Raw genomic sequence first — 21142 nt, 5'->3', positions numbered from 1 at the left:
CAGCCAGCAAACAAAAAGCCTGGCCTGAGAATAAGGCCGAGACCCAATCAGACCGATAAACAGACAGACAGATAGACAGACAGACAGCTCAGGGTCCTGCACACAGGTTTCATAGCGGGGCAGTGTTTTATGGATGGGCTGTTGATTGTTAGCGAAATAATATTGATCGGAATTTAATTTGTTACATTAAAGTGCTCTTTGTTTGTTAATTTTGATCTACATCCTCGACAGTAAATACAGAAACAAGTAACAATGTTTAAGGGATGTGGTTTATTCAATATTCGTTGTAAAACCCTGTCAGCTGGTGTAAAAATAAACACAAACTACCCAACACGCGGGTAAGCCCATAAAGCTAAGATGTCAACATGGCAGGTTAGCTCAGTTGGTTTGAGCGTGGTGCTAATAACGCCAAGGTCGCGGGTTCGATCCCCGTACGGGCCATAAGGTTACTATTGCAATATTTTGGTAACTTTTAAAAGTTTGGCAGACTTGAGAAACAAGCGAATCCACACAAAATGTCATGAGGTCAATTTTTTGGAGTAACATCCATTAATATGTTTTCTGATCTATCTTTTTGAGGTCCAAAGTAGAGGGCCTCAAACTTGCTTACGTTGAAATCCATTTGCCGCAGTTTTGCCCATTCACTTAATCTAGTAATATCTCTCTGTAATCTCATTCTTCCATCCACACTGCTTATCATTCTGTCCATCTTTGTGTCATCGGCAAACTTGGATATGCGGTTCTCGATCCCGTCATCTGATATCAATGAGACCGCCTAAATTGGGGTAAATTCACATTCAGCTTCAATCTCCACATCATCTTGAGACATTTTATTTACTCCGTGTGTGTTGCGCCTTGGAAACTTCTGCACTTTGTCCTCTGGAGCTCAAATATAATTCAATTCGAACAACTGCAAAGATGTCAGAATCCAATTGGTGACTTTTCACTTGAAAGCAGTGAGATAACAGGGCTCGTCCGGGATTTGAACCCGGGACCTCTCGCATATTCCATTAGAAAAACGCCCAAAGCGAGAATCAAACCCCTAGACCAACGAGCCGCTTGCTAGAAAGCCCTGCAGCCGGTCTAAAATTTCACCATAGTCTTCAGCCGATCGGCGATCCTTTCCAACCGCTTCTGTCCACCCAATCTCGTTTTCTATTCCAAAATACAGCAATATCAAGTTGTACACGACCTCTTTCCAGTCACCAATATTAGCCTCTCTTTACTAAATTCGTTTACAATGTACGACTTGTTTTTTCAAATAATACTTTTCAGAATTAGTTAATCTGAAGCTACATTGGCATCTGTCTCGGCATCGTCAGAGTATACAAGCTGTCATAAGTATATTTTACTCACATTGCTGTTTTCTTTCAATGTGAGGGCGAAGAGACAAAAATGTGGAGACATTAGCTACGAATTTATCAGCTGGGTTGCACCTTTACTTTTCCGACCGTCTCAGTCTTTTTTTCCTTTACCTTTCCCTGCTGGTGTTGCAGGTTAGATCAGCCTTTACCGTTCCAGGAAGCCTGAGAAGTCCATCAGGGGACAACATAGAGACAAGAGACAAGGAGAGATAGAGAGATTCATGCAAATAAAGTCGCTTATAAATGGGTGGTTCTGCAAAGTAGCAGAATTTTAGTTGCAGATTGGGCAAGATTCTTTTTTGTGTATTTGAATTTTGCAAGAGTACATTGGGCACCCAATTAAAAGCGCCGGCCACGCTCGAGTATCTCTCATGCTCTGAGAGAGATAAATGAAGTGAGTTAGATCCAGTTCATTTATTTGAGCATTGAACGGATCTTTAAACAATAATTCAGCGAGCAGAAATCAAACCTGCGAAGGAAAACTCCATTTGATCTTGAATTTTACGCTTCAACCTCTCGGCGATCGCAGCGGCACATGGCAGTACTTACATGGCTGTCGATGCTACTTTAAACTGCCAGTTGCTTCAAACGATGCCCGATCGACCGGCGTTGTCTTGTCGCTTTCCCAGCAGCTTCATTTGATTCGGTGGGTCAAGTTTGGGAAATTGAATGATTTTCACCGGCAGCTTGTGGTAGTATATTACCTCATTTTCATTACCGGTAATGAACCACTGCAGCCACTGCAGAATTCGGTGCCACCCACAGCCGATCGGCCATCCTTTCAGACCTCTTCTATCCATCCAATCACGTTTTCTATTCCGATGTCGAGAAATGTCGAGTTGCACACTAACTATTTCCTCCGTTCTCTTTCGCAAACATATCACTGAACCAAACTTCACAAGTCACTCAGGAAAAATAATTCAGTTCAAAATCATTAGCTTCCGAAGGACCTGCGAGGACAGACTGACCAAACCTGCGTTCAGTCGTGAAGCTTGTGGGTGTGTTGTGATCCTAAGGGAAAGAGACAGGCCTGCGACACAGAGCGAAGGCAGGAACTCAGAAATGTGGCCATAAATGGGCAGACAGTCAGTCACAGTCATTGATTCTGACACACGGCCCGGTAGTTGTTCAGTCAGTCGGGGAGCGAGGCCTGCAGCCAGCAAACAAAAAGCCTGGCCTGAGAATAAGGCCGAGACCCAATCAGACCGATAAACAGACAGACAGATAGACAGACAGACAGCTCAGGGTCCTGCACACAGGTTTCATAGCGGGGCAGTGTTTTATGGATGGGCTGTTGATTGTTAGTAAAATAATATTGATCGGAATTTAATTTGTTACATTAAAGTGCTCTTTGTTTGTTAATTTTGATCTACATCCTCGACAGTATAGACAGAAACAAGTAACAATGTTTAAGGGATGTGGTTTATTCAATATTCGTTGTAAATACAGAGAAATGATATTGGGACAAAGCATCAAGATACTGAAACAGTTTGGGTGGAGATAAGGAATAATAAGGGAAAAAAACATTAGTGGGCGTAGTATATAGGCCTCCTAATAGTTGCAACTCTGCTGGAAGAAGTATTAATCAGGAGATAGTCGGGGCATGTAATAAGGGAACAGCCATAATTATGGGGGATTTTAATTATCATATTAACTGGACAAATCAAATTGGGCAGAGCAGCCTTGAGGACGAGTTCATTGAGTGCATCAGGGATGGATTTCTTGAGCAGTATGTAACTGATCCTACAAGGGGGCAGGCAACCTTGGACATGGTCCTGTGTAATGAGTCAGGATTAATTAATAATGTCCTAGTTAAGGATCCCCTTGGAACGAGCCACCACAACATGGTTGAATTCCATATCCAATTAGAGGGTGAGAAGGTTGATTCTCAAACAAGCGTACTGAGCTTGAATAAAGGAGACTATGATGGTATGAGAGCGGAATTGATTAAAGTGGACTGGGAAAATAGATTAAAGGGTAAGACGGTACATGAGCAGTGGTGTTCATTTAGGGAGTTATTTTACAACTTTCAAAATAAATATATTCCACTGAGGAAAAAAGGGTGTAAAAGAAATGACAGCCACCCGTGGCTAAGTAAAGAAATCAAGGATAGTATCCGACGAAAAACAAGGACATATAAGGTAGCCAAACTTAGTGGGAGGATAGAAGATTGGGAATTCTTCAAAAGACAGCAAAAAGTAACTAAAGGATTGATTAAGAAAGGGAAGTTAGATTATGAAAAGAAATTAGCAAAAAATATAAAAACAGATGGCAAGAGTTTCTATAGTTATATAAAAAGAAAAAGGGTGGCTAAGGCAAACATAGGTCCCTTAGAGGATGAGACCGGGAAATTAATGGTGGGAAACATGGAGATGGCAAAAATGCTGAACAAATATTTTGTTTCAGTCTTTACAGTAGAGGACACTAAGAATATCCCAACACTGGACAAACAGGGGACTCTCGGGGGGGAGGAGCTAAATACGATTAAAATCACTCAAGAGATGGTACTCAGTAAAATAATGGGACTCAAGGCGGATAAATCCCCTGGACCTGATGGCTTCCATCCTAGGGTCTTGAGGGAAGTGGCAGTAGGGATTGTGGATGCTTTGGTGATAGTTTTCCAAAATTCCCTGGACTCAGGAGAGGTCCCGGCAGATTGGAAAACTGCTAATGTAACACCGTTATTTAAAAAGGGTAGTAGGCAGAAGGCTGGAAATTATAGGCCAGTTAGCTTAACATCTGTGGTGGGTAAAATTTTGGAGTCTATTATTAAGGAGACAGTAACGGAACATTTAGATAAGCATAATTTAATAGGACAAAGTCAGCATGGCTTTATGAAGGGGAAGTCATGTCTGACAAATTTGCTTGAGTTCTTCGAGGATATAACGTATAGGGTGGATAAAGGGGAACCAGTGGACGTAGTGTATTTAGACTTCCAGAAGGCATTCGACAAGGTGGCACATAAAAAATTATTACTCAAGATAAATAATCACGGGATTGGGGGTAATATTCTGGCATGGGTGGAGGATTGGTTATCGAACAGGAAGCAGAGAGTTGGGATAAATGGTTCATTTTCGGACTGGCAACCAGTAACCAGTGGTGTTCCACAGGGGTCGGTGCTGGGTCCCCAACTCTTTACAATCTATATTAACGATTTGGAGGAGGGGACCGAGTGCAACATATCAAAATTTGCAGATGATACAAAGATGGGAGGGAAAGTAGAGAGTGAGGAGGACATAAAAAACCTGCAAGGGGATATAGACAGGCTGGGTGAGTGGGCGGAGATTTGGCAGATGCAATATAATATTGGAAAATGTGAGGTTATGCACTTTGGCAGGAAAAATCAGAGAGCAAGTTATTTTCTTAATGGCGAGAGACTGGAAAGTACTGCAGTACAAAGGGATCTGGGGGTCCTAGTGCAAGAAAATCAAAAAGTTGGTATGCAGGTGCAGCAGGTGATCAAGAAAGCCAACGGAATGTTGGCTTTTATTGCTAGGGGGATAGAATATAAAAACAAGGAGGTATTGCTGCAGTTATATAAGGTATTGGTGAGACCGCACCTGGAATACTGCATACAGTTTTGGTCTCCATACTTTAGAAAAGACATACTTGCTCTCGAGGCAGTACAAAGAAGGTTCACTCGGTTAATCCCGGGGATGAGGGGGCGGACATATGAGGAGAGGTTGAGTAGATTGGGACTCTACTCATTGGAGTTCAGAAGAATGAGAGGCGATCTTAATGAAACATATAAGATTGTGAAGGGTCTTGATCAGGTGGATGCAGTAAGGATGTTCCCAAAGATGGGTGAAACTAGAACTAGGGGGCATAATCTTAGAATAAGGGGCTGCTCTTTCAAAACTGAGATGAGGAGAAACTTCTTCACTCAGAGGGTGGTAGGTCTGTGGAATTTGCTGCCCCAGGAAGCTGTGGAAGCTACATCATTAGATAAATTTAAAACAGAAATAGACAGTTTCCTAGAAGTAAAGGGAATTAGGGGTTATGGGGAGCGGGCAGGAAATTGGACATGAAGCTGAGTTCGGATCGGTCAATGCCCTGTGGGTGGCGGAGAGGGCCCAGGGGCTATGTGGCCGGGTCCTGCTCCGACTTCTTGTGTTCTTTAGATTTGTGGTTGGGATCAGATCAGCCATGATCTTATTGAATGGCGGAGCAGGCTCGAGGGGCCGATTGGCCTACTCCTGCTCCAATTTCTTATGTTCTTATGTTCTTAACCACTGCAGCCACTGCAGAATTCGGTGCCACCCACAGCCGATCGGCCATCCTTTCAGACCTCTTCTATCCATCCAATCACGTTTTCTATTCCGATGTAGAGAAATGTCGAGTTGCACACTAACTATTTCCTCCGTTCTCTTTCGCAAACATATCACTGAACCAAACTTCACAAGTCACTCAGGAAAAATAATTCAGTTCAAAATCATTAGCTTCCGAAGGACCTGCGAGGACAGACTGACCAAACCTGCGTTCAGTCGTGAAGCTTGTGGGTGTGTTGTGATCCTAAGGGACAGAGACAGGCCTGCGACACAGAGCGAAGGTAGGAACTCAGAAATGTGGCCATAAATGGGCAGACAGTCAGTCACAGTCATTGATTCTGATACACGGCCCGGTAGTTGTTCAGTCAGTCGGGGAGCGAGGCCTGCAGCCAGCAAACAAAAAGCCTGGCCTGAGAATACGACCGAGACCCAATCAGACGGATAAACAGACAGACAGACAGACAGACAGGCAGCTCAGGGTCCTGCACACAGGTTTCATAGCGGGGCAGTGTTTTATGGATGGGCTGTTGATTGTTCGTAAAATAATATTGATCGGAATTTAATTTGTTACATTAAAGTGCTCTTTGTTTGTTAATTTTGATCTACATCCTCGACAGTATATACAGAAACAAGTAACAATGTTTAAGGGATGTGGTTTATTCAATATTCGTTGTAAAACCCTTACAGCTGGTGTAAAAATAAACACAAACTACCCAACACGCGGGTAAGCCCATAAAGCTAACATGTATACATGGTCGGTTAGCTCAGTTGGTTAGAGCGTGGTGCTAATAACGCCAAGGTCGCGGGTTCGATCCCCGTACGGGCCATAAGGTTCCTATTGCAATATTTTGGTAACTTTTAAAAGTTTGGCAGACTTCAGAAACAAGCGAATCCACACAAAATGTCATGAGGTTAATTTTTTGGAGTAACATCCATTAATATGTTTTCTGATCTATCTTTTTGAGTTCCAAAGTGGAGGGCCTCAAACTTGCTTACGTTGAAATCCATTTGCCGCAGTTTTGCCCATTCACTTAATCTAGTAATATCTCTCTGTAATCTCATTCTTCCATCCACACTGCTTACAATTCTGTCTATCTTTGTATCATCGGCAAACTTGGATATGTGGTTCTCGATCCCGTCATCTAATATCAATGAGACCGCCTAAATTGGGGTAAATTCGCATTCAGATTCAATCTCCACATCATCTTGAGACATTTTATTTACTCCGTGTGTGTTGCGCCTTGGAAACTTCTGCACTTTGTCCTCTGGAGCTCAAATATAATTCAATTCGAACAACTGCAAAGATGTCAGAATCCAATTGGTGACTTTTCACTAAAAAGCAGTGAGACAACAGGGCTCGTCCGGGATTTGAACCCGGGACCTCTCGCACATTTCATTAGAAAAACGCCCAAAGCGAGAATCATACCCCTAGACCAACGAGCCGCTTGCTAGAAAGCCCTGCAGCCGGTCTAAAATTTCACCATAGTCTTCAGCCGATCGGCTGTCCTTTCCAACCGCTTCTGTCCACCCAATCTCGTTTTCTATTCCTATATACAGCAATATCAAGTTGTACACTACCTATTTCCAGTCACCAATATTAGCCTCTCTTTACTAAATTCGTTTACAATGTACGACTTGTTTTTTCAAATAATACTTTTCAGAATTACTTCATCTGAAGCTGCATTGGCATCTGTCTCGGCATCGTCAGAGTATACAAGCTACCATAAGTATATTTTACTCACATTGCTGTTTTCTTTCACTGTGAGGGCGAAGAGGCAAAAATTTGGAGACATTAGCTACGAATTTATCAGCTGGGTTGCACCTTTACTTTTCCGACCGTCTCAATCTTTTTTTTCCATTACCTTTCCCTGCTGGTGTTGCAGGTTCGATCAGCCTTTACCGTTCCAGGAAGCCTGAGAAGTCCATCAGGGGACAACATGGAGACAAGAGACAAGGAGAGATAGAGAGATTCATGTAAATAAAGTCGCTTATAAATGGGTGGTTCTGCAAAGTAGCAGAATTTTAGTTGCAGATTGGGCAAGATTCTTTCTTGTGTATTTGAATTTTGCAAGAGTACATTGGGCACCCAATTAAAAGCGCCAGCCACGCTCGAGTATCTCTCATGCTCTGAGAGAGATAAATGAAGTGAATGAGATCCAGTTCATTAATTTGAGCATTGAACGGATCTTTAAACAATAATTCAGCGAGCAGAAATCAAACCTGCGAAGGAAAACTCCATTTGATCTTGAATTTAACGCTTCAACCACTCGGCGATCGCAGCGGCACATGGCAGTACTTGCATGGCTGTCGATGCCACTTTAAACTGCCAGTTGCTTCAAACGATGCCCGATTGACCGGCGTTGTCTTGTAGCTTTCCCAGGAGCTTCATTTGATTCGGTGGGTCAAGTTTGGGAAATTGAATGATTTTCACTGGCAGCTTGTGGTAGTATATTACCTCATTTTCATTACCGGTAATGAACCACTGCAGCCACTGCAGAATTCGGTGCCACCCACAGCCGATCGGCCATCCTTTCAGACCTCTTCTATCCATCCAATCACGTTTTCTATTCCGATGTAGAGAAATGTCGAGTTGCACACTAACTATTTCCTCCGTTCTCTTTCGCAAACATATCACTGAACCAAACTTCACAAGTCACTCAGGAAAAATAATTCAGTTCAAAATCATTAGCTTCCGAAGGACCTGCGAGGACAGACTGACCAAACCTGCGTTCAGTCGTGAAGCTTGTGGGTGTGTTGTGATCCTAAGGGACAGAGACAGGCCTGCGACACAGAGCGATGGCAGGAACTCAGAAATGTGGCCATAAATGGGCAGACAGTCAGTCACAGTCATTGATTCGGACACACTGCCAGGTCGTTGTTCAGTCAGTCGCGGAGCGAGGCCTGCAGCCAGCAAACAAAAAGACTGGCCTGAGAATAAGGCAGAGACCCAATCAGACGGATAAACAGACAGACATCTGACACAACGTCAAAACGCAGCGTGATCGAATCACGTTGCGGTGATATCATTTTCACAGTCGCTCAGGGTCCTGCCCACAGGTTTTATCGCGGGGCAGTGTTTTATGGATGGGCTGTTCATTGTTGGTAAAATAATATTGATCGGAATTTAATTTGTTACATTAAAGTGCTCTTTGTTTGTTAATTTTGATCTACATCCTCGACAGTATATACAGAAACAAGTAACAATGTTTAAGGGATGTGATTTATTCTATATTCGTTGTAAAACCCTGTCAGATGGTGTAAAAATAAACACAAACTACCCAACACGTGGGTAAGCCCATAAAGCTAAGATGTCTACATGGCCAGTTAGCTCAGTTGGTTAGAGCGTGGTGCTAATAACGCCAAGGTCGCGGGTTTGATCCCCGTGCGGGCCATAAGGTTCCTATTGCAATATTTTGGTAACTTTTAAAAAGTTTGGCAGACTTGAGAAACAAGCGAATCCACACAAAATGTCATGTGGTCAATTTTTTGGAGTAACATCCATTAATATGTTTTCTGATCTATCTTTTTGAGGTCCAAAGTGGACGGCCTCAAACTTGCTTACGTTGAAATCCATTTGCCGCAGTTTTGCCCATTCACTTAATCTAGTGATAACTCTCTGGAATCTCATTCTTCCATCCAAACTGCTTATAATTCTGTCCATCTTTGTGTCATCGGCAAACTTGGATATGTGGTTCTCGATCCCGTCATCTAATATCAATGAGACCGCCTAAATTGGGGTAAATTCACATTCAGCTTCAATCTCCACATCATCTTGAGACATTTTATTTACTCCGTGTGTGTTGCGCCTTGGAAACTTCTGCACTTTGTCCTCTGGAGCTCAAATATAATTCAATTCGAACAACTGCAAAGATGTCAGAATCCAATTGGTGACTTTTCACTAAAAAGCAGTGAGATAACAGGGCTCGTCCGGGATCTCTCGCATATTCCATGAGAAAAACGCCCAAAGCGAGAATCATACCCCTCGACCAACGAGCCGCTGGCTAGAAAGCCCTGCAGCCGGTCTAAAATTTCACCATAGTCTTCAGCCGATCGGCTATCCTTTCCAACCGCTTCTGTCCACCCAATCTCGTTTTCTATTCCTATTTGCAGCAATATCAAGTTGTACACTACCTTATTCCAGTCACCAATATTAGCCTCTCTTTACTAAATTCGTTTACAATGTACAACTTGTTTCTTCAAATAATACTTTTCAGAATTAGTTAATCTGAAGCTACATTGGCATCTGTCTCGGCATCGTCAGAGTATACAAGCTGCCATAAGTATATTTTACTCACATTGCTGTTTCCTTTCACTGTGAGGGCGAAGAGACAAAAATGTGGAGACATTAGCTACGAATTTATCAGCTGGGTTGCACCTTTACTTTTCCGACCGTCTCAATCTTTTTTTTCCTTCACCTTTCCCTGCTGGTGTTGCAGGTTCGATCAGCCTTTACCGTTTCAGGAAGCCTGAGAAGTCCATCAGGGGATAACATCGAGACAAGAGACAAGGAGAGATAGTGAGATTAATCTAAATAAAGTCGCTTATAAATGGGTGGTTCTGCAAAGTAGCAGAATTTTAGTTGCAGATTGGGCAAGATTCTTTCTTGTGTATTTGAATTTTGCAAGAGTACATTGGGCACCCAATTAAAAGCGCCGGCCACGTTCGAGTATCTCTCATGCTCTGAGAGAGAGAAATGAAGTGAGTTAGATCCAGTTCATTAATTTGAGCATTGAACGGATCTTTAAACAATAATTCAGCGAGCAGAAATCAAAGCTGCGAAGGAAAACTCCATTTGATCTTGAATTTAACGCTTCAACCACTCGGCGATCGCAGCGGCACATGGCAGTACTTGCATGGCTGTAGATGCCACTTTAAACTGCCAGTTGCTTCAAACGATGCCCGATAGACCGGCGTTGTCTTGTAGCTTTCCCAGGAGCTTCATTTGATTCGGTGGGTCAAGTTTGGGAAATTGAATGATTTTCACCGGCAGCTTGTGGTGGTCTCTTACCTCATTTTCATTACCGGTAATGAACCACTGCAGCCACTGCAGAATTCGGTGCCACCCACAGCCGATCGGCCATCCTTTCAGACCTCTTCTATCCATCCAATCACGTTTTCTATTCCGATGTAGAGAAATGTCGAGTTGCACACGAACTATTTCCTCCGTTCTCTTTCGCAAACATATCACTGAACAAAGCTTCACAAGTCACTCAGGAAAAATAATTCAGTTCAAAATCATTAGCTTCCGAAGGACCTGCGAGGACAGACTGACCAAACCTGCGTTCAGTCGTGAAGCTTGTGGGTGTGTTGTGATCCTAAGGGACAGAGACAGGCCTGCGACACAGAGCGAAGGCAGGAACTCAGAAATGTGGCCATAAATGGGCAGACAGTAAGTCACAGTCATTGATTCTGACACACGGCCCGGTTTTTGTTCAGTCAGTCGGGGAGCGAGGCCTGCAGCCAGCAAACAAAAAGCCTGGCCTGAGAATAAGGCCGAGACCCAATCAGACGGATAGACAGACAGACATCTGACTCAACGTCAAAACGCAGCGTGATCGAATCACGTTGCGGTGATATCATTTTCACAGCAGCTCAGGGTCCTGCCCACAGGTTTTAGAGCGGGGCAGTGTTTTATGGATGGGCTGTTCATTGTTGGTAAAATAATATTGATCGGAATTTAATTTGTTACATTAAAGTGCTCTTTGTTTGTTAATTTTGATCTACATCCTCGACAGTATATACAGAAACAAGTAACAATGTTTAAGGGATGTGATTTATTCAATATTCGTTGCAAAACCCTGTCAGATGGTGTAAAAATAAACACAAACTACCCAACACGCGGGTAAGCCCATAAAGCTAACATGTATACATGGCCGGTTAGCTCAGTTGGTTAGAGCATGGTGCTAATAACGCCAAGGTCGCGGGTTCGATCCCCGTACGGGCCATAAGGTTCCTATTGCAATATTTTGGTAACTTTTAAAAGTTTGGCAGACTTGAGAAACAAGCGAATCCACACAAAATGTCATGTGGTCAATTTTTTGGAGTAACATCCATTAATATGTTTTCTGATCTATCTTTTTGAGGTCCAAAGTGGACGGCCTCAAACTTGCTTACGTTGAAATCCATTTGCCGCAGTTTTGCCCATTCACTTAATCCAGTAATATCTCTCTGTAATATCATTCTTCCATCCAAACTGCTTATAATTCTGTCTATCTTTGTGTCATCGGCAAACTTGGATATGTGGTTCTCGATCCCGTCATCTAATATCAATGAGACCGCCTAAATTGGGGTAAATTCACATTCAGCTTCAATCTCCACATCATCTTGAGACATTTTATTTACTCCGTGTGTGTTGCGCCTTGGAAACTTCTGCACTTTGTCCTCTGGAGCTCAAATATAATTCAATTCGAACAACTGCAAAGATGTCAGAATCCAATTGGTGACTTTTCACTAAAAAGCAGTGAGATAACAGGGCTCGTCCGGGATCTGAACCCGGTACCTCTCGCATATTCCATTAGAAAAACGCCCAAAGCGAGAATCATACCCCTAGACCAACGAGCCGCTGGCTAGAAAGCCCTGCAGCTGGTCTACAATTTCACCATAGTCTTCAGCCGATCGGCTATCCTTTCCAACCGCTTCTGTCCACCCAATCTCGTTTTCTATTCCTATTTGTGGAAGTGACAATTTCGAATCCTTCGCATTTTAAAATCACAGAACAATGCCAGGTGATTCCTGCCCGTTGCCAAGGCAATCACAGTGAGCAGACAGAAAGGTGTCATCTAAAAGGCCACTGAATGTACAACCCCCCCCAAAAAAAAAGAGAGAGAGACAGAACGAAGACAGTCAATGACCCGTTATATTAAAAACAGATAACATTTGTTCGCTGGTGGGGTTACGTGTAGTGTGACATGAACCCAAGATCCCGGTTGAGGCCGTCCTCATGGGTGCGGAACTTGGCTATTAATTTCTGCTGGACGATTTTGCGTTGTCGTGTGTCTCGAAGGCCGCCTTGGAGTACGCTTCCCCGAAGGTCGGTGGATGAATGTCCATGACTGCTGAAGTGTTCCCCGACTGGGAGGGAACCCTCCTGTTTGGCGATTGTTGCGCGGTGTCCGTTCATCCGTTGTCGCAGCGTCTGCATGGTCTCGCCAATGTACCATGCTCTGGGGCATCCTTTCCTGCAACGTATGAGGTAGACAACGTTGGCCGAGTCACAGGAGTATGAACCGTGCACCTGGTGAGTGGTGTCCTCTCGTGTGATGGTGGTGTCTGTTTCGATGATCTGGCATGTCTTGCAGAGGTTACCGTGGCAGGATTGTGTGGTGTCGTGGACGCTTTTCTCCTGAAAGCTGGGTAATTTTCTGCGAACGATGGTTTGTTTGAGGTTGGGTGACTGTTTAAAGGCGAGTAGTGGAGGTGTGGGGATGGCCATAGCGAGGTGCTCGTCATCATTGATGACATGTTGAAGGCTGCGGAGAACATGGCGTAGTTTCTCGGCACCGGGGAAGTACTGGACGACGAAGGGTACTCTGTTGGTTGCTTCCCGTGTTAGTCTTCTGAGGAGGTCCCGTTGCCAAGGCAATCAAAGTGTTCAGACAGAGAGGTGTTACATACAGGGCCACCAAATGTACAAACAACAAAAAAGAAAAAACAACAGAGAGAGAGAGGCAGAAACATAGAAACATCCGGAAGGAAGAGAAAGACAGCAAATGACCCGTTATATTAAAAACAGATAACATTTGTTCGCTGGTGGGGTTACGTGTAGTGTGACATGAACCCAAGATCCCGGTTGAGGCCGTTCCCATGGGTGCGGAACTTGGCTATCAATTTCTGCTCGACGATTTTGCGTTGACGTGTGTCTCGAAGGCCGCCTTGGAGTACGCTTACCCGAAGATTGGTGGCTGAATGTCCTTGACTGCTAAAGTGTTCCCCGGCTGGGAGGGAACCCTCCTGTCTGGCGATTGTTTTGCTGTGTCCATTCATCCATTGTCGCAGCGTCTGCATGGTCTCGCCAATATACCATGCTCTGGGGCATCCTTTCCTGCAACGTATGAGGTAGACAACGTTCGCCAAGTCACAGGTTGTATGAACCGTGCACCTGGTGGGTGGTGTCCTCTCGTGTGATGGTGGTATCTGTGTCGATGATCTGGCATGTCTTGCAGAGGTTACCGTGGCAGGGTTGTGTGGTGTCGCGGACGCTGTTCTCCTGAAAGCTGGGTAATTTGCTGCGAACGATGGTCTGTTTGAGGTTGGGCGGCTGTTTAAAGCTGAGTAGTGAAGGTGTGGGGATGGCCATAGCGAGGTGTTCGTCGTCATTGATGACATGTTGAAGGCTGCGGAGAACATGGCGTAGTTTCTCCGCTCTGGGGAAGTACTGGACGACGAAGGATACTCTGTTGTTTGCGTCCCGTGTTAGTCTTCTGAGGAGGTCTATGCGATTTTTTGCTGTGGCCCGTCGGAACTGTCGATCGATGAGTCGAGCGTCATATCCCGTTCTTACTAGGGCGTCTTTCAGCGTCTGTCGGTGTCCATCGCGTTCCTCCTCGTCTGAGCAGATCCTGTGTATTCACAGGGCCTGTCCATAGGGGATGGCCTCTTTGACGTGGTTAGGGTGGAAGCTGGAAAAGTGGAGCATCGTGAGGTTGTCCGTGGGCTTGCGGTAGAGTGAGGTGCTGAGGTGCCCGTCTTTAATGGAGATTCGTGTGTCCAAGAAAGAAGCTGATTCTGAGGAGTAGTCCATGGTGAGCTTGATGGTGGGATGGAATTTGTTGATGTTATCGTGTAGTCTCTTCAGTGATTCCTCACCGTGGGTCCATAGAAAGAAAATGTCGTCGATGTATCTGGTGTATAGTGTTGGTTGGAGGTCCTGTGCAGTGAAGAAGTCCTGCTCGAACTTGTGCATGAAAATGTTGGCGTATTGGGGTGCGAATTTGGTCCCCATGGCTGTTCCGTGTGTTTGGGTAAAGAACTGGTTATCGAAGGTGAAGACGTTGTGATCCAGGATGAAGCGGATGAGTTGTAGGATGGCGTCTGGGGATTGGCTGTTGTTGGTGTTGAGTATTGATGCTGTCGCAGCGATGCCGTCATCGTGGGGGATACTGGTGTAGAGTGCCGAGACGTCCATCGTGGTGAGAAGTGTTCCTGGTTCAACTGGTCCGTGGGTACTGAGTTTTTGTCGGAAGTCTGTAGTTTCGCGACAGAAGCTGGGGGTTCCCTGTACGATGGGTTTCAGGATGCCCTCAATGTATCCAGAGAGGTCCTGACCTTCAAAGCATCCTGCACGCTCTCATCCCACGTACTCCCAGAGTGGGAGACTTCTACTGCCTCCCAAAGATACACAAAGCCAACACACCCGGACGTCCTATCGGATCCCTGTGTGAGAACTTCTCTGGATACATCGAGGGCATCCTGAAACCCATCGTACAGGGAACCCACAGTTCTGTCGCGACACTACAGACTTCCTACAAAAACTCAGTACCCACGGACCTGTTGAACCAGGAACACTTCTCACCACGATGGACGTCTCGGCACTATACACCAGTATCCCCCACGATGACGGCATCGCTGCGACAGCATCAATACTCAACACCAACAACAGCCAATCCCCAGACGCCATCCTACAACTCATCCGCTTCATCCTGGATCACAATGTCTTCACCTTCGATAACCAGTTCTTTACCCAAACACACGGAACAGCCATGGGGACCAAATTCGCACCCCAATACGCCAACATTTTCATGCACAAGTTCGAGCAGGACTTCTTCACTGCACAGGACCTCCAACCAACACTATACACCAGATACATCGACGACATTTTCTTTCTATGGACCCACGGCGAAGAATCACTGAAGAGACTACACGATAACATCAACAAATTCCATCCCACCATTAAGCTCACCATGGACTACTCCTCAGAATCAGCTTCTTTCTTGGACACACGAATCTCCATCAAAGACGGGCACCTCAGCACCTCACTCTACAGCAAGCCCACGTACAACCTCACGATGCTCCACCTTTCCAGCTTCCACCCTAACCACGTCAAAGAGGCCATCCCCTATGGACAGGCCCTTCGAATACACAGGGTCTGCTCAGACGAGGAGGAACGCGATGGACACCTACAGACGCTGAAAGATGCCCGAGTAAGAACGGGATATGATGCTCGACTCATCGATCAACAGTTCCGACGGGCCACAGCGAAAAATCGCGTAGACCTCCTCAGAAGACTAACACGGGACGCAACCAACAGAGTACCCTTCGTCGTCCAGTACTTCCCCGGAGCGGAGAAACTACGCCATGTTCTCCGCAGCCTTCAACATGTCATCGATGACGACGAACACCTCGCTATGGCCATCCCCACACCTCCACTACTCGCCTTCAAACAGACACCCAACCTCAAACAGACCATCGTTCGCAGCAAATTACCCAGCTTTCAGGAGAACAGCGTCCACGACACCACACAACCCTGCCACGGTAACCTCTGCAAGACATGCCAGATCATCGACACAGAAACCACCATCACACGAGAGGACACCACCCACCAGGTACATGGTTCATACTCCTGTGACTCGGCCAACGTTGTCTACCTCATACGTTGCAGGAAAGGATGCCCCAGAGCATGGTACATTGGCGAGACCATGCAGACGCTGCGACAACGGATGAACGGACACGGCACAACAATCGCCAGACAGGAGGGTTCCCTCCCAGTCGGCGAACACTTCAGCAGTCAAGGACATTCATCCACCGACCTTCGGGTAAGCGTACTCGAAGGCGGCCTTCAAGACACAGGACAACGCAAAATCGTCGAGCAGAAATTGATAGCCAAGTTCCGCACCCATGAGGACGGCCTCAACCGGGATCTTGGGTTCATGTCACGCTACACGTAACCCCACCAGCGAACAAAAGTTATCTGTTTTTAATATAACGGGTCATTTGCTGTCTTTCTCTTCCTTCCGGATGTTTCTATGTTTCTGCCTCTCTCTCTCTGTTTTTTTCTTCTTTTTGGTTGTTTGTATATTCGGTGGCCCTGTAGGTAACACCTCTCTGTCTGAACACTTTGATTGCCTTGGCAACGGGCAGTTGGAAAGACGATCTGTAATCACCAGGTATTGTTCTCTGATTTAGAAATGCGAAATGTCCGAGGATTTCATTTCCACATTCACCTGAGGAAGGAGGACGCCTCCGAAAGCTTGTGATTATGAAATAAAATTGTTGGACTATAACTTGGTGTTGTAAAATTGTTTACAAATTGTCAACCCCAGTCCATAACCGGCATCTCCACATCATTTTTAAACCTGATTGATGTCAAACTCGAGGGGAAAACTGGCCCTTTCTGTTGTGGCTTTAAACAGATGGAACCGTGTGGGTGGAGCAAAGATTTCAACATTTGTTCTAAAATGGATTAATTCAGGACAGACAGCAGGGATTATTGGAGGAAATAACACAGTGTAGGGATAAAATGCAATGGATGTTGTGAAGATGGATTGTTAAAAAGTGTTTGAGAAGATGCCGGACAGGAGGCTTGTTGATAAGATTAAAGCTCACGGTATTAAAGGGAATGGGTCAGTGTGGATGGGAAGTTGGATAAAGGGCAGAGTATTGGTTAATGGATGTTTTTCAGACTGTGGGGATGTAAACAGTGGTGTCACCCAGGGGCAGTGTTGGGACCATTGCTCTTCTCAATACAGAGCAATGACCTGGGCTTAGGTACAAGGGCATAAGGTCAAAATTTCCTGAGGACACCAAGATAGGGAGCATTAAGAACTGTGAAGAGGAATGTTAGCAACTTAAGTGTGATATAGGAACATTAGGAACAGGAGTAGGCCATTCAGCCCCTCAAGCCTGTTCCACCATTCAGTGAGATGGGTGTCAGTGAGTATGGGGTTGGTTTGTATCAGACAGGTTAAGATTAATATCAGTGACTGTGGTGTTTTTTTTCAGAATGGAGGTGATTGGTGTCAGTGACTGGGTTCAGGAACAGGAATTCGCCATTTAGCCCCTGAAGCCAACTCCACCATTCAATTGGATCAGGACTAATCTGTACCACAACTCCATTTACTCGCCTTTGTTCCATATCCCTTGCAACCCTCAAACAACACAAATCTATCAATTTCAATTTTGAAAGTTTCAATCGAACCCCAGCATCCACAGCCTTTCGGGAAAGTGAGTTTGTAATTTCCACTTTGTTTTGCTCTTAAATGACCAAGCTCTAATTTTAAGATTATCAAGAAGGTGGCAGATGGAGTACAATGTGGGGAAATTTGGAAATTATTCACTTTGGTGGGAAGAATAGAAAAGCAGAATATTTTCTAAAAGCTAATATGCAGGTACAGCAAACAATTAGGAAAGCAAATAGTATGTTGGCCTTTATTGTAAGTGCTTTGAGGAATAAGAGTAAGGAAGTCTTGCTGCAATTGTATAGGGCTTTGGTGAGACCACACTTGGAGTACTGTGTACATTTTTGGTCTCCATACCTGAGGAAGGATATACTTGATTCGAGGGGGTGCAACAAAGGTTCACTGGATTGATTCCTGGGATGAGAGGGTTGTTGTATGAGGAGAGATTGAGTAGAATTGCCCTATATTCTCTGGAGTTTGGAAGAATGAGAGGTGATCTGATTGAAACGTCTAAAATTCTTAGAGGGCTTGACAGGGTCGATGCTGAGAGGCTGTTTCCCCTGGCTGGAAATTCTAGAACGAGGGGGCATAGTCTCGGGATAAGGGAGCAGCCAATTAGGACTGAGATGAGGAAAGATTTCTTCACTCAGACGGTGATGAAACGTTGGAATTCTCTACCTCAGAGGGCTGTGGATGCTCAGTTGTTCAGTATATTCAAGAATGAGATGGAGAGATTTTTGGACACCGAGGGAATCAAGGAATCGGGCAGGAAAGTGGAGTTAAGGTCGAAGATCAGCCATGCACTGACTGTTTGGCAGAGCAGGCTCGAGGGGCCGTATCCCCACTCCGACTCGTATTTCTTATGCCCTCTTGTTCTGGATTCCTCCTCCAGATTAAATCATTTCTCTGTATCTACCTTATTGAATCCCTTTATTATTTTAAACACCTCGATGTGATCACATCTCAATGTTCTGAATTCAATGGAATAAAAACCAAGTTTCAGCAACCCGTCCTCATAATTTAATCCTTTTAACCCCGGCATCATTCTGGTGAATCTACACTGTATCTTTCCCAAGGCCGATTGATCTCTCCCTCGGTTCGGTGCCCAGTTCTCCAGGTGAGGTCTGACCAAGTTTCTTTGCAACTGAAACATCACTTCTGTATTCCAACCCCACTCAAGATAAAGGTCAACATTAAATTAGACTTGTTGATTATTGTCAAGATTTGTAAGGTATTTGCAAAGGATTCGAGGGAATCTTAGAGTTGGGATTTTTCTTTATTCTGTCCACTCAAGGAGTTTGATAACAGACTTACTCCTTTGAATTTAGTGCAGGATTATTGGTCCGTGATGTGTTTACTTGTTTGTATTTTGTTAAATACATTTGCTGAGTGGATTTAAATTGAAGACGAGATTCCCAGACCTGATGCTCTATTCACACATTGAAGGTGAGAGAGATGCTGTGGGACACACGATAAGTCCGGTAGCTGAAAGTGATTCACAGACTGGGTTTTGTGTTTAGTGATCCCGGGTACATTACCGATACCTTCCCTGGATCCCAAGGCTGGGAGAGGCACTCGGGAAGGACCGGGGAATTGGGACTTGGCCATGAGAGTAATTGAAGATATGAGAACTGAAATAATCTGAAGTGAGAAAGGAAAAAATGCAGAATAATCGGTAGTTAGGACATCAATTAGTCTCTTATCTTGATTTCAGCAAGTAATTGAACCATTCTGTTTGAAACAAAGTTGATTTATTTGACATAGATCCAGAATATTGAATTTCAGCCCAGTTATAGTGGTTATTAACATCAGCAGAACCAAATCCAAACTTCCAGAATGAAGTTCTGCTGCTGAAACCCTCATCCGTGCCTTTGTTTACCTCTAGATTCGACCATTCCAATGCTTTGCTGTCCCGGCCTTCCACTTTACACCCTCCGTAAATTTGAACCCACAATCTCCAGATCAATAATCAGTCACATTATTCATTGTGTCACTGGCCCAGGCTGTGGAGAACACGGAGCAGCTCACACTCCCACAGCGCTGCGGTATGAGCAGGTACCGAGTCAGCCTCAGTCATGAGCACTGGAATCCACAAGTCCGGGTGTGTCAAAGGTGCACGGTGAACAATCACCAAAGTGAAATATTTTTGCCGCTTCCCTTCCATACCTCAGCTGGTCGAGCGACAAGACTGTCGCGGAAAATAAGACAAAGTCATCCTTATGTCATTTGTTGAATTCCGGCTTGATGGAGTACGCGTGCTTTTGCAATAAGCAGCAATTAGTTCAAGGTCACTCTCTTAATTTTACACACAACTTACAGATTAACATGTTGCCATGAAAGCACAGGACGCCTCTTTTCCTTTCACAAACTTCAGAACTTTCTGTGTCTGCCCAAACAAGGCTGTTTTGCCTCTGCTCACCAGCAGGGAGTGCTTTTGAGCAGCAATACTTCAAAACACTCAGCTCTCGCGTTCAGGCAAAAGAAGTCTTCGATCAGCACCGGACTCCACGAGTCTGAACATGTCAACAGGCGCACGGTGAACAATCACCAAAGACAATCTTTTGTATCACTTCCCTTCGATAGCTCAGCTGGTAGAGCGGAGGACTGTAGATAATTAAACAATTAAAGTCATCCTTCGGTCGCTGGTTCAATTCCGGCTCGAAGGAGTGAGTGTGCTTTTGGAATAAGCAGCAATTACCTCAAGGTCGCGCTTTGAACTTTAACGGCAGTTTGCAGATTAACATGTTGCCACTGAGTCACAGGACACCACTTTTCCTTTCTCAAACCTGAAAGCTTTCTGTTTCTGCCCGAGCACGGCTGTTTCACTCGAGCATTTCCCTCTGCTCACCAGCAGGGATTGCCTTTGAGCAGCAACACTTCAAATCGCCCTCAATTTCAGGCAAAAAGATCTTCGATCAGTCAGTCAGTCAGGGCTCACGCTGCTCCCTCAAGCTCGGGCGGCTGTTGCTTTCCGGTGACCTCGTCTTCCTTCCGCAGGCTCGGGCTCTTCTCAGCATCATTCATGATTACTGTGGCTTCCCGTTCTGCTGTTCCTCACTTGCTGATGCTCGACACCGCCGATTGGAGCAAAGTATTTCATATATTCAAGGAGCGGCAACCCAAGGCAAGATTTCTCTGCTGGTCGTGGAGCAGCTTGGAGGCGAGTGCGAGGCGGGAACTGTGAAGGGCGATTTACAAACAGCAAACGAGGAATTAGCTCAACTGGCAGAGCGGTCACTTGGCATGTGAGAAGTAGTGGGATCGTTGATTATATTCTCCACTCACCGATTGTCTTGGTGCAATTATACAGAAAGAAGAGTGTTGTCAGCGAGTCCATAGCCCATGTACTTCCTAAACTTTACTGTGTGTTTGAGTACAGAGAGGTCAAGGGGCAGAA

General features: G+C 45.0%; 7 non-coding genes across 7 annotated transcripts; 5 read left to right on the top strand and 2 right to left on the bottom strand.

The window, feature by feature from the left end:
• The first annotated feature begins 367 nt into the window (after positions 1-367).
• trnai-aau (transfer RNA isoleucine (anticodon AAU)) lies at positions 368-441 on the top strand. The gene has a single exon. It is a non-coding gene; the product is annotated as a tRNA-Ile (tRNA).
• A 526-nt stretch (positions 442-967) lies between these two features.
• trnap-ugg (transfer RNA proline (anticodon UGG)) lies at positions 968-1057 on the bottom strand. Its single transcript is given in 2 exon segments — positions 968-1003; positions 1022-1057. It is a non-coding gene; the product is annotated as a tRNA-Pro (tRNA).
• A 5328-nt stretch (positions 1058-6385) lies between these two features.
• trnai-aau (transfer RNA isoleucine (anticodon AAU)) lies at positions 6386-6459 on the top strand. The gene has a single exon. It is a non-coding gene; the product is annotated as a tRNA-Ile (tRNA).
• A 526-nt stretch (positions 6460-6985) lies between these two features.
• On the bottom strand, positions 6986-7075 carry trnap-ugg (transfer RNA proline (anticodon UGG)). Its single transcript is given in 2 exon segments — positions 6986-7021; positions 7040-7075. It is a non-coding gene; the product is annotated as a tRNA-Pro (tRNA).
• Positions 7076-8950: 1875 nt separating this feature from the next.
• On the top strand, positions 8951-9024 carry trnai-aau (transfer RNA isoleucine (anticodon AAU)). The gene has a single exon. It is a non-coding gene; the product is annotated as a tRNA-Ile (tRNA).
• A 2479-nt stretch (positions 9025-11503) lies between these two features.
• Positions 11504-11577, top strand: trnai-aau (transfer RNA isoleucine (anticodon AAU)). The gene has a single exon. It is a non-coding gene; the product is annotated as a tRNA-Ile (tRNA).
• An 8741-nt stretch (positions 11578-20318) lies between these two features.
• Positions 20319-20411, top strand: trnay-gua (transfer RNA tyrosine (anticodon GUA)). The gene is made up of 2 exons: positions 20319-20355; positions 20376-20411. It is a non-coding gene; the product is annotated as a tRNA-Tyr (tRNA).
• The last annotated feature ends 731 nt before the right edge of the window (positions 20412-21142 follow it).

Source organism: Heptranchias perlo, chromosome 20 (assembly GCF_035084215.1).
Source record: "Heptranchias perlo isolate sHepPer1 chromosome 20, sHepPer1.hap1, whole genome shotgun sequence".
NCBI classification, from domain to species: Eukaryota; Metazoa; Chordata; class Chondrichthyes; order Hexanchiformes; family Hexanchidae; genus Heptranchias; species Heptranchias perlo.
This window is presented reverse-complemented; position numbering and strand designations above follow the sequence as displayed.